The sequence below is a fragment of the Tupaia chinensis genome, unplaced genomic scaffold, assembly GCF_000334495.1.
Source record: "Tupaia chinensis unplaced genomic scaffold, TupChi_1.0 Scaffold000602_1, whole genome shotgun sequence".
Taxonomy (NCBI): domain Eukaryota; kingdom Metazoa; phylum Chordata; class Mammalia; order Scandentia; family Tupaiidae; genus Tupaia; species Tupaia belangeri.
In genome coordinates, this window is record NW_006160120.1 from 1,978,510 (window position 1) to 1,989,127 (window position 10,618).

Consider the following 10,618-nt stretch of genomic DNA (forward strand, 5'->3'; position numbering starts at 1 on the left):
TTCTCTTTGTTTCTCTATGTGTGTGTGTCTCAGTCTTTCTCATGGGATACATAAATGAGCAAGTTTGAAAAAAAAAAGAAAACAGATTGTGAGCCTGTGGGGGTGGGGCCGACCTCATAGGTGTGAAATGTAGCTCACTGGGGAGCCTGGGAGAGGCTGGGGTGGTGGGCCAGGCACCCTCTGCTTGGCTTGTACCAAGATTCCAGACCCATGGAAAGAAAGCAGGCGACCAGCACAAATGCCCACACTGTGGCAGGAGGCTGTTTTCCAACCGAGAGACGATAGTGGCTTGAATAAAGGTGAAGGTGGTAGAAAAGAGAGAAAGGAGTGGATTTGAAGACAGAGCTGTCTGGAAGGGCTGATAGATTGGGTGTGGGTGTGAGGGAAAGGGAGGTGTCAGACCTAATCAAATAGACACATATCACTGTCACAGAAAGAACCTGTTATCACCACCGACCATGTCCGGGTCAAGAAGTACCACCTGCCACCTCCTCTGTCACTCAACCATAGACACTTCAACATGGAGAGGATCTTAGGGGACATCTAGGGGAACTGTGAACTTTGACAGTTGAGGAAGATCAAGCCCAGGGAAGGAAAGTGGTTCTCGAAGTCAGAGAGCTCGATTGCAGATGTACGAGTGGAATCTGTGTTCTCTGCTTTTCAAGTAAGTGATCTTTCAATATGTCTTTTTATGGGAAGACTGGAAAAACTCTGAACAAGAGAACGTGAAGGCCGGGAACGATTCTGTTCCTAAGCTGCTGTTTCTCAGTCCCCAACTCAGCCTTTGAAACTCCTCCGTAATGCCAGGGCTGAAACGCCACAAGACATTTCTCTTTTACCGGCTGCCTCTTGCTGGGTGCCATAAAGGATGAGCCACATCCTTTCTTCCCACAGGGCACCAGGCAGACACCTCTGAGGCCTGCGTGAGCTCCAGCCTGTTTGACAGTCCCATCTAGGGAGCCTGCTGGGGCCCAGCATCATCTGGGTGGTGCAAACCCGCCTGGGATTGTCCTTACCAATGTGAGTGTGGCTATCTGGCTCTGGTTTACCAGGGCGGCAGACCTGGGCCTCTGCCAGATTGAGGCCCCTGCCTGGTGAGCGAGTAATTTGTTTCCTCCATAGGAGACAGAGCAACAATCAAGAAACAAACAAACACATTCTTTTAAAAAAGACATAAAGGCTTAGTCATGCAAATCAGGTGGAGGAGAGAGAGAAAGAAAAGGGCCTCACTCATATTCTGCAACTTCAGCAGACCCTGGCCCATCAGCCGAATTCTATTAAGACGCCGGGCCCAGAGCTGCAAACACGGCGCGTTAATGAAGGTCTGTCCCAATGGAGTAAATGCCACCCGTTCCCAGGACACCAAGGAGCAGAAAATTAACCAGAGGGTAACCGGGGCAATAGCCACGGCACAATATGGGTCATTTAGAAGTAGTTTAGTTCCTCCCTCTGGAGGCTGTAGAGTGGTGACTGTTCTCACAGCGGGGACAGTGACTTAGCAGCAGGTCCAGGTCTCTCGGGTACCAGGCTGGGGTGTCATTATGATTCATGGCGCCTCTGACATCAGAGGGCGTTTTTGTGATGCAGAGTTACATGTTGGCTAAACACATGCACGGGGCCGGTGAACACGTGTGTGGTTGTGCGTGCCCCAGGGTGGGATGCACAGAGGCGCACTGTTTTGATCAGATACTGGGAGTCGTTTTAGTCAGGTAGGGGAGGGCACAAAGATGCGGGAGAGGAAGAGGTTTATTGTCCTCAAAGATCCCTGGAAACAGGAAGCACAGGTACCATGCAGGACCACACAGGAAACACCGGGCAGGAGGCAGACCGGCCGAGAGTCTCACTGTGGTTTCCTAGGAAGGAGTGGGTGGTGGGGCGGAAGCAGGCTTGGGTGGTTCGGGGCTCATGCATGGGGCTGTGCAGAGCAGCCTTGGGATAAATGCCGTGGAAGGACCAAACAGCGTTTCCCTGTCATCTCATTTATCCCAGTAGACGCCCACTGTTCCTGGGGATGTCCTGGGAGTGGGGAGATGGGAGGGGTGGGGACTGGAATCCTCAGAGAGCAGGATCACCCACTTCATGCACTTTCAGGCTGTCGTGTACATTTCACAGAGCGTGTGTTACTTTCAGTTTGTTTTTTAATTATGAAACTTAGGTCTAATTAAACGGCTATGAAAGAGCACACAGAAAAGGATGGCAATGAAAGGAAAGTGAAATTCTCCCTCTCCCTCAGGCCACGTTGGAGTCATCCACGATATCCTAGATATTTGAATAACTTCCGTAGGCTCTGGGGAGAAGGGCTGCCCCTAGCTGGTGGGGGCCTGGCCCTGGGTGGTTAGGGCAGGTGGACAGTGACCCTGAGTGCTAGAGCCCATAAAGGTGGTTGGGGTATGGGCTCTGGATTTGGTTTTCACGTGGAAAGTGCCTTCTAGGTGAGCTGTTTCATGTCTCAAGGAATTGCCTAACCCTGATAGGGGCTGCCCATGGGGGTCGGCAAGGTCTTGAGATGTCAAAGCACTGAACACAAAACATAAAGGACACACAGACATAGACATGACCCTCCACACCCTCCGACTCACACATATGAAGAGCTGGCTTAAAAATGACTTCCAGGGCCAGCCCCATAGCCCAGAGGTTTAGGGGTGTGCATAGAAAGTTGGATCCCACATGGCCAACTACTCTTAGAATCCTGGCTCTGGCAGCTTGATAAACATGCCGGGCACATGTGTGTACATGCTTGAAATCCTGATAGAATGGAGAAATGGTGGAAAAAAGATTGCAGCAGGGCCATGCCCCATCAGGGAGTGCTTTCTCTCTGGTGAGCACATGTGCCCTCGGGCAATGAAGAAGAAACACCTTCCATTCCTAAAGTCATTCCATCCCTCATATCACTTCCCCCAAAGCGCGTCTTATTATTATACAATGGTGTTCTTTAATTGCCAGAACTCTGGAGAGTTTGCTGGGATGAAGTTAAATAAGACCAAGTGCTGTAACTATGCATTATGCACGTGTTTCACCTTTACGTCTTACTTGGAAAGTATAAAACTAAATAGAGAAAAGAAACCTCAGCCAAACAGCCGGTTTCACATGGCTAGAACGAGAAGGAAATAAAAATGGGAGGGAAGCCTTCTCATTCACGTCACCTCTCTGCTTGCACAGGGAAAGCCATTCAGGCTGCTCCCTGGGTGAGCTCTGTCGGCAGGTGTTCACGGCAGCAGTCGTGCTTCCTGCTCCTCATTCTAAGATGCCCCAACCAGATGGTGGAGGCCTGATGGCGAAGGAGCCAGCTTGGCTTGAGCGACCTGGCTTAGTTGGCCCTGGGCTTCCAACTGGGACAGCAGGGACTCCCTCCCACACCCCTACCTCCCTTCTGCTCATGAAGCAGGCCCTTCCTGCTCAGAGTGGAAGCTTCTCAGCCTGGAAACTTGTGAGATGCTTCCAGATATGCAAGCCCTGGGGTTGAGTGGGGGAACTGGGGCAAAACATACCTAATTATGGTATTATCCACTGAAGTTCAACATCTAGGCAACTTCATGAGCTCTGTATAAATGTGGTTTCTCTAAGGGAAATCCTTTGACTTTGCAACGAACAAGGGTGTGTTCAGTAAAATGTCACGCCATATGCACCATGATACATAGACTGTTCTAAGACAGATATCGTTCTGTGTAGGAATAGAGCTTAGTTGGAGCTCCATGGACAAGGGAAAGACCCACCTGGTTTCTGCTTGACCCTGGCAGGGCCATGGTTCCTCTAACAGATGCTTCCCTTAACCAGAATTCTCTGCTCCCAAGTCTGCTGGCTGCTCCCCAGTATCCATTCCCCTTTTTTTTAGAGCCAACAGAATCTCAAAGTTCTAAGTGGGTATGGAGGAATGGAGACGTTTCCCAGCCTCCCTAGGTGTGGCTACGTGACCATGTCTTTCCAGTGGGATGTGCAGTGAGGCATGTGCAACCTCTAGCTCAAGCCCTTAGAGGCGATGTGGCCTGCTCCTCTTTTCCTCCTTTTCCCCAACATCCTGATGGTTGGGAGGAAGCATGGTGCTGAGCCATGAGGGACCAGAGCAGCCCTGCAGGGACTGAGAATGGCCAAGACAGAAGAAGCCTGGAGCTGGACACTGTGGACCAGCCATGGTGAGTCTGGGCTGTTTCTTCTCAGATGATTCCATGAGAGAGAAAGGAGCGGCAGCTGGACAGAATCCTAGATGAGGCAGACAGATGCCTCACCACTATTGATCGGTTCCTGATGTCTCCGAAAGGGCTCTGCGCCCTGCCCAGCATTCGGCACCACTGTGCCACAGTCCTGGTTGATCATTCCAGCACTAGGAGAGAACTCGGGCATTGGAAGATATGAGCATCTACTTGCTCTAGATTTTACTTCTAAGCCACAGATGAAATCTCCTTGCATGACTTCATCGTAATTGCTGAAGACACTCTGTTCTCATGGCTACACCAGGAAATCAGCTACTCAACAGACTGACCTAGATCAGGGACTCCTCCCACTGCCCCCCCTCCTTCCTGCTCACAGAGCTGGCCTTTCCGGCTCAGAGCAGGAGTGTTTTCTACCCTTGGATAGAAGCGCCAAACTGGTACTGGGATCCATTCACAGTGATGTGATCTTGAGGATGAGAACGTCCCCAAAGAAAGGGCCATTTCTCATTCATGTTCCCCGCACACCAGGCTACTGCACTGCACCGTGCAAAGCGGCCTCAGGTCAATGCTGTGGAGACAGAGTAAGGTTTCCCTGTCATCCCGTCCGTCCCGTGGGACACCCACTGTTCCCAGTGACCTCCTGGGCAGGAGGGGAAGGTGGACCTGGAGGCTGGAATCCCAGAGAGCAGGATCACGCACCTCGCTCACTTTTAGACCACTGTGTCTGTGACTGAGAGCGCATTACTTTTAGTTTGCTTTTCACTTACAAAACGGATGTGCAAATGAACGATTATAGAAAGTCACACGGAAAAGCATGGTGATAAATGGAAAGTAAGGCTGCCCCCCTCCCGCAGGCCATCCTGGTGGTCACTGCCGTATCCTAGTGACACCCACACCCCAGTTCTGAGGTCGTCATCTCTAGATTACACGTGTCGGCTCTCGGCTGTGAAAACGAGCATGGTAGGTCCTTCACGCCACTCAGCTTTCTCTCACCATCCTGAGATGTGTTAAGCTCATTTTTGTTTCTGTCAGCTTTACAGCTTTGGTAACTCAACCTCCCTGTCCCACTCCACTAAGCTGAGATGCTGTCTGTCCAGGAGTCACCTTCTTGCCTATACCCATCTGGGATCTTTCACTGGGGGGACTCTGCAAGGGGAAAAAGGAGTAGGTGTTCTGACAGCACGAGGATCTTCCTCCTCTCCGGTGCCAGTGCAGGCCTGGCACTTAGTAGGTGCTCAGTAAGTTCCTGCTGCATGACTGGGTGGAGAGGACAGTGGGCTTGAGGTATCAGGAGATAATATTGGGGAACCATGTTAATCTACATGCATTCACCCATTCTTGTGACCTACTGAATCAGTTTCATCTGGCTCCGTTTAATGTCAGCAAAGTCTGGAGGGCAGACCTTGGCCCTGGGAGGTCGGCGATAAATGCAGAGCCCTCGTGGCCTGATCACCTTCTGGAGGCCCCACCTCTTGATACTATTGCATTGGGGATTCAGTCTCTCCATGAGTGGTGGAGAGATACAGATGTCAAACCACAGGACCCATCCGGAGCAATGTCTATGCATACAGGCGGGCGTGCGGCCCAGCTGGGCTGACATAGGACATTCATTGTCACTCTTACAGTCCAGGGAGATTAAAGGGACTTGTCCAGACACCAGCAGGGGCGATGTGGAGCTAAGACCAGAGGCCCCTGGAACGTAAACTCTACAGGGGAAGAGCTGCTTGGTCTTGGATCTCCATCAGCTCCCCAGCACCCAACATAGCTCCAGGCTCATAGGGTGCTCTCGGCATACTTTCTGGACAAATGGATTCGTGAATTAAGTCAGGAGTCCCTTACTGCAAGGAAATTCTCACTGGGGATGCTAGGACTAAGACCCCAGCTGAGTCAGATGTGGATCTGCATAGCCTGGACAGAGGACATGGTGACATCCAGTCCCTGGGTGGGATGGACTTCTCAGGGTCCTCCTCAGCAGATTCTACGCTATGAGAAATTCAATGAAAATAAACTTTCTTCTGCTGGGGGTCATCACCCACTAACATGATTCTGTGTTTGGCCGGTAGGAAAGAGAAGGACTTTCCTGTTCCTTCCTGCCTACAGGCCACACTTGCTCTCTGGGGACACACTCTCACATTTGGCATCACTGAGCCATCTGTGGTCCCTGATGGGGACACGAGGTCATGGTCTGCGATGCCACCATGGAACTGAGAAGCAGAGAGGGAGGCTCACTGCCATCTCTGTCCAACCCGGAAGTTAGAATCAGGACTCGAGGGCTCCGATGGTGGCATAGCGATTCAATGCAGTTCTCTGTGAGGCTAACCATGTGGGGAGGTTCCAGGGTCACATCTAGGGACCTCCCTGAAAATACTGGCGTGATCTGGGGCTAGCTGAGCTTGGAATGGATTAGGGCATCAAGACCCTGTTGGGAGTGCTGTCTTTCTCTCTCTTTCGCTCTGAAGAAATAAATAAATAAACTTAAAAAAAAAAAAAAAAACCCTTTGTTAAAAAAACCAAGAGTAGCCGGACTCAGTTCCCACTCTCAATGGGGACGGGCTCTCTGAACCATATTTCGAGGTTCCACTTGACCATTTCTGTGACGCTAAGTTTCCCAGTAGGAGCTTAAATTCATCACCCATGTCACTTGAGGATGAAGAGGTGATCTGTTCCCCACAGCTCTCTCTCTTTCTAGGTAAGTCTGATTCAGCAGGGAAGCAGGGAGCACTGCTCACATGATATTGACCAGCCCAGGCCCACAAAGAGAGGAGTGGAAGGCAGTTTTTACCCAATAAGACCTCCAACCCGGAAGGCCCAGACCATTGCTTTGCAGGTCATATTGTGACAAGGACATGGTACGGGGGGCTGCCTGGGAGGTGGGGCCATTTCAAGTCCTTCCGTGGTGTCAGGGTCCCACCTGATCCCAGTTCTATGACACCATGCTCTGTAGGGCTGGAGAACAACACGCCTTCCCCATCTTGGGGCAACTGCAAATGGTAGTGCTTAGAATAACTACAGAAAGTCAGCAGGGAGAGAAAAGGAATCCTCTGGAGACTGTTTTCTAGAAGGTTTGGAAGCCCTGGCATAAGTGAAGCCCAGAGTTCTAGGAATTAGAAAGTGGATCCAACCTTTAAAACAGGAGCTTCCAATAAGCAGAGAAGAAAAGCGATGCACCAGGGGCCACAGGGCCATGGAGAGTTTATTCCGCGGACAGAAACATGGACTGACGGTGCCGTTAGAAACAACCACCCTGTTCAGCCTTGCCCCTGACCGTGAGCTGACACCCCCTGGTTTGCAAGGATCGTTCTGCAAGTTTGTGCAATGGATGCATTTGGCATCTCCGCTTTCGGAGCCTCTGTGAATGGACATTCTCCCGCGGATCACAGCATTTCACCCCCTTCAGGGAGTCCGCTGGCTTCAGGTGGGCAAAAAGATGCCCCAGGTCGCTGTCTTCCCACCTCTTAGACAGAGCTGCACCTTCTTGGTTGCATTTTTAACCCCCAGAAATGAGCCTGCAAGAGGCCAGAGCCGTTGGTGGTGGGGTGAGGTGGCCTCAGTGGAGGGACAGAGTCCCCAGCCCCCTGGGTGGGCTGGGCCTGGATGAGGGACCTGCCCTCAGTGCAGCTGCAACAACAGAGCTCGACCTCCCAGCTGGGAGCTCTGGCTGCAGGTTTGTTTTTTTTTAAATCAAACTTCAGAAACAAAGATGCCCGCAATTCCCTCTGTGCATAAGAACGTTCCATTTCTGCATCAGGAAGGGCATGATGATGTCATCTGGGTGTTGAAACAGACTAAGTGTTCCCCTGGCCGGAAGCGAGCAAAGCTGACCCCAGCTGCGGTTCCTGGCAGCTTCCTGAAGTTGGCCAGAGAGGAGGACCCCACATGTCGTGTGCAAAGACCATGGAGGATGGTGGAGATAGGAGTTCTCAGCAGGTAAAACATTCTCCTGGTTTCTGGGCAGGCTGGAGGTCTCCCAAGGGGCCAGAGAAGTTTCAGCCCCAAATGACTGGAGGGTTCTCTCAGTGACAAGGGACAGAAGATCTGACTCAGGTGGCTCAGCTCTGAGTGTGCTCGTAGGCTTGTGCACCACGCTTGGTGCTGGGTCTCAGTTCTTCAATGCCTCTACTGGCCTCAGCTGGCTTGCTGTCCTCCATCCCCTGACCTTGGCTAGCCTCCTGTCCCTTATCCACTGGCCTTGGCTGGCCTCCTGTCCCCTGGCCTTGGTTGGTCTCATGTCCAGCTACTGCCACGTGGTGGCTTCACTGCAGGCTCATTCAGAGCCTTGGCAGCTCCAGGTACCCTCGAGGCTCTCCAGGTTCCCCTGTCCTCGGCAGCTCTGGCCTTACTCTCTCAGGTTCAAATCCAGGGCCAAGAACAAAGGTCAGGAAAGCCCTGAGAGTCACTCTGATGGTCAGGTGAGGATCCTGCTGTCACTGAGACCAGGTAGTGCTGGCAGGGCCTGATCTGGCCCCTGAGCCCATCCCCAGGGCCTGGGGCTTGGGGTTGGCTCATCCCAAACACATGAATGGGGGGGAGGTGAATGTTGACGATAGTCAGGTTCTGTCATATAGGGAGGGGAAGTGGATGCTGGACGGTGCCACAAGGGATGTTCCTTCCGGGGAGTAAAACTGTGGCATGACCTAGGCGCATGTGCAAGGAATCCTGAAGGCTTCAGGTGGTCGGTGCAGAAGTTTCAGAGTCTGGATTTAGTCATGAATGTGTCAGCCGACCCAGAGCTCACGCTTGTAGAGGTGGCTGCTGGGTACAGAGGCAGCTATGTTCCGTTCACATCAGAGCATAGATGAGTCTAGGGGCCCAGCTGCTGTGGGACAGTTCATAGGTGCCTGGCCTTCAGGGTCTGCATTTCCCAGCCAGGTCTGTGCTCAGCTCGGAGCTGCAGGAGCCCAAGGGCAGCAGGGTAGCGCTGGTGGTCTGCCTTATTCTAGATGGACAGCTCCGGGGTAGGAAGGCCAGGGCAGGTGTAGGCCACGCGAGGTCCCGCAGGGCCTCTTTCTGTCTTTCTGCTGCCATCCTCAGCTGGAGCCTCTGCTCTTGTGACCTATGGGGGCTGAGGCCACTGTTTCTGGAAAGGCTGAGGAGGTGGCCAGGAAGAAGGTCTTAAATAGGAAACCAGACCGCCCCAGAATCCCAGCAGCCTACCCCATCAGCTAGAACTGTGTCACATGGCATCAGTGACTCCCTAAAAGGGTTAGAGAGCTCGGGACCATTTGGTCCTGTTAGTAAGTCAGGAGAGTGCATGGGGCAGGGGAGACAGCTGGCGCTGTCACCGCCTGGTTAACGGGCCGAGGAGCTGTGTGGACGTGCAGCTGTTTTCAGAGGGCCACGATCACAGCTTCCCAGACACGGATCCCTGCTTTCCAGTAACGAGGGCAACAAACCACGGGACTCTGCCTCAGCCATCCCACCTGGCCTCCGAGCTACTCCAAGTAGCCATGGTGGGGCTCACATTCTGCAGAAATCCCCTAACCTCCACCCGGTTGGTGCAGACCCCGCTCTCTGCAGCTCCTGAACGGTGGCTCTTCTGTTTTCTCCAGGATCCCTCTCCCCTGCTGATCACCCCAGCTCCTGGCCATGTCATTCTGCAAGGCCTTAGCTGTCCTCTGCAGACAAGCCAAGGTATTAAAAACCTCCTCGCTGGCCAGGACACCTGGCAGTGTCCACCAACAGCTCCAGTCTGGACGCGGTCCCAGAGATAAATCCTCTCTCTTTAAAAAGCCACGGTGGCCCATTATTCTGCTTGGAAACACCTCTGAATCTTTGCTTAGAGCCTGGGTGACAGGCCCCGGCTGTTGTGCTCAGCCCTGCATAAAATCACGTCAGCTAGTGACATCCGTAATGAGTAAGTGGGCAGCTTCAGACAAAGTGTACATCAAGTCCCTTGCCCTGCACCCAGGACTGGGTTGGAAGGTTCGAGAGCCATGTCTACAGAAGCAGCGGCTCATGCCCATTTGTGATGCTCCGTCCATGGGGTTCAAACAGGGATGAGTCAGAATGACAGAATGGCGATTCCTGGAGGATATTGCATTGTGCAATATCCCACAGAACTTCGCCAAGTAAAGAGCAACCTTGAAAAACAAGCCGAGCCCATTAAACTATCACCACGGATATTTCACCAGAAGAATACAGAGAACCCCTGCACCCACCACCCACATTCAGCAGTGGCCAGGACTGGCCCCGTCCTCTCCTCTGCTAAAGTATGTGAAGCAGATGCCACACTCCTGTGGAGATTTTCTAGCATCTCTGCAGCACCCTGACCTCCTCTGACCCAAGTTTAAAAACTCCCTGTGGTATGGGACCAGCAGTTAGCTTAATGGCTATGTCGCTGGACTCCATGCAGTTGACCACAGTTAGAGTCCTGGATTTGGTGGCTTAAACTCACTCCGGGCTTGTGTGTGTGCATGCCCAAGATCCCAAGAGGAGAACGGAGGAGAAGGGATTGCAGTGTAGCCATCCTC

The 10,618-nt window shown here is 52.5% G+C and overlaps 1 long non-coding RNA gene across 1 annotated transcript; it reads left to right on the plus strand.

Annotated features, from left to right (window-relative positions):
- Nucleotides 1-519: 519 nt before the first annotated feature.
- LOC114009684 (uncharacterized) lies at nt 520-10,362 on the plus strand. Its single transcript, XR_003551063.1, has 3 exons — nt 520-664; nt 7,897-8,075; nt 9,698-10,362. It is a non-coding gene; the product is annotated as an uncharacterized LOC114009684 (long non-coding RNA).
- The last annotated feature ends 256 nt before the right edge of the window (nt 10,363-10,618 follow it).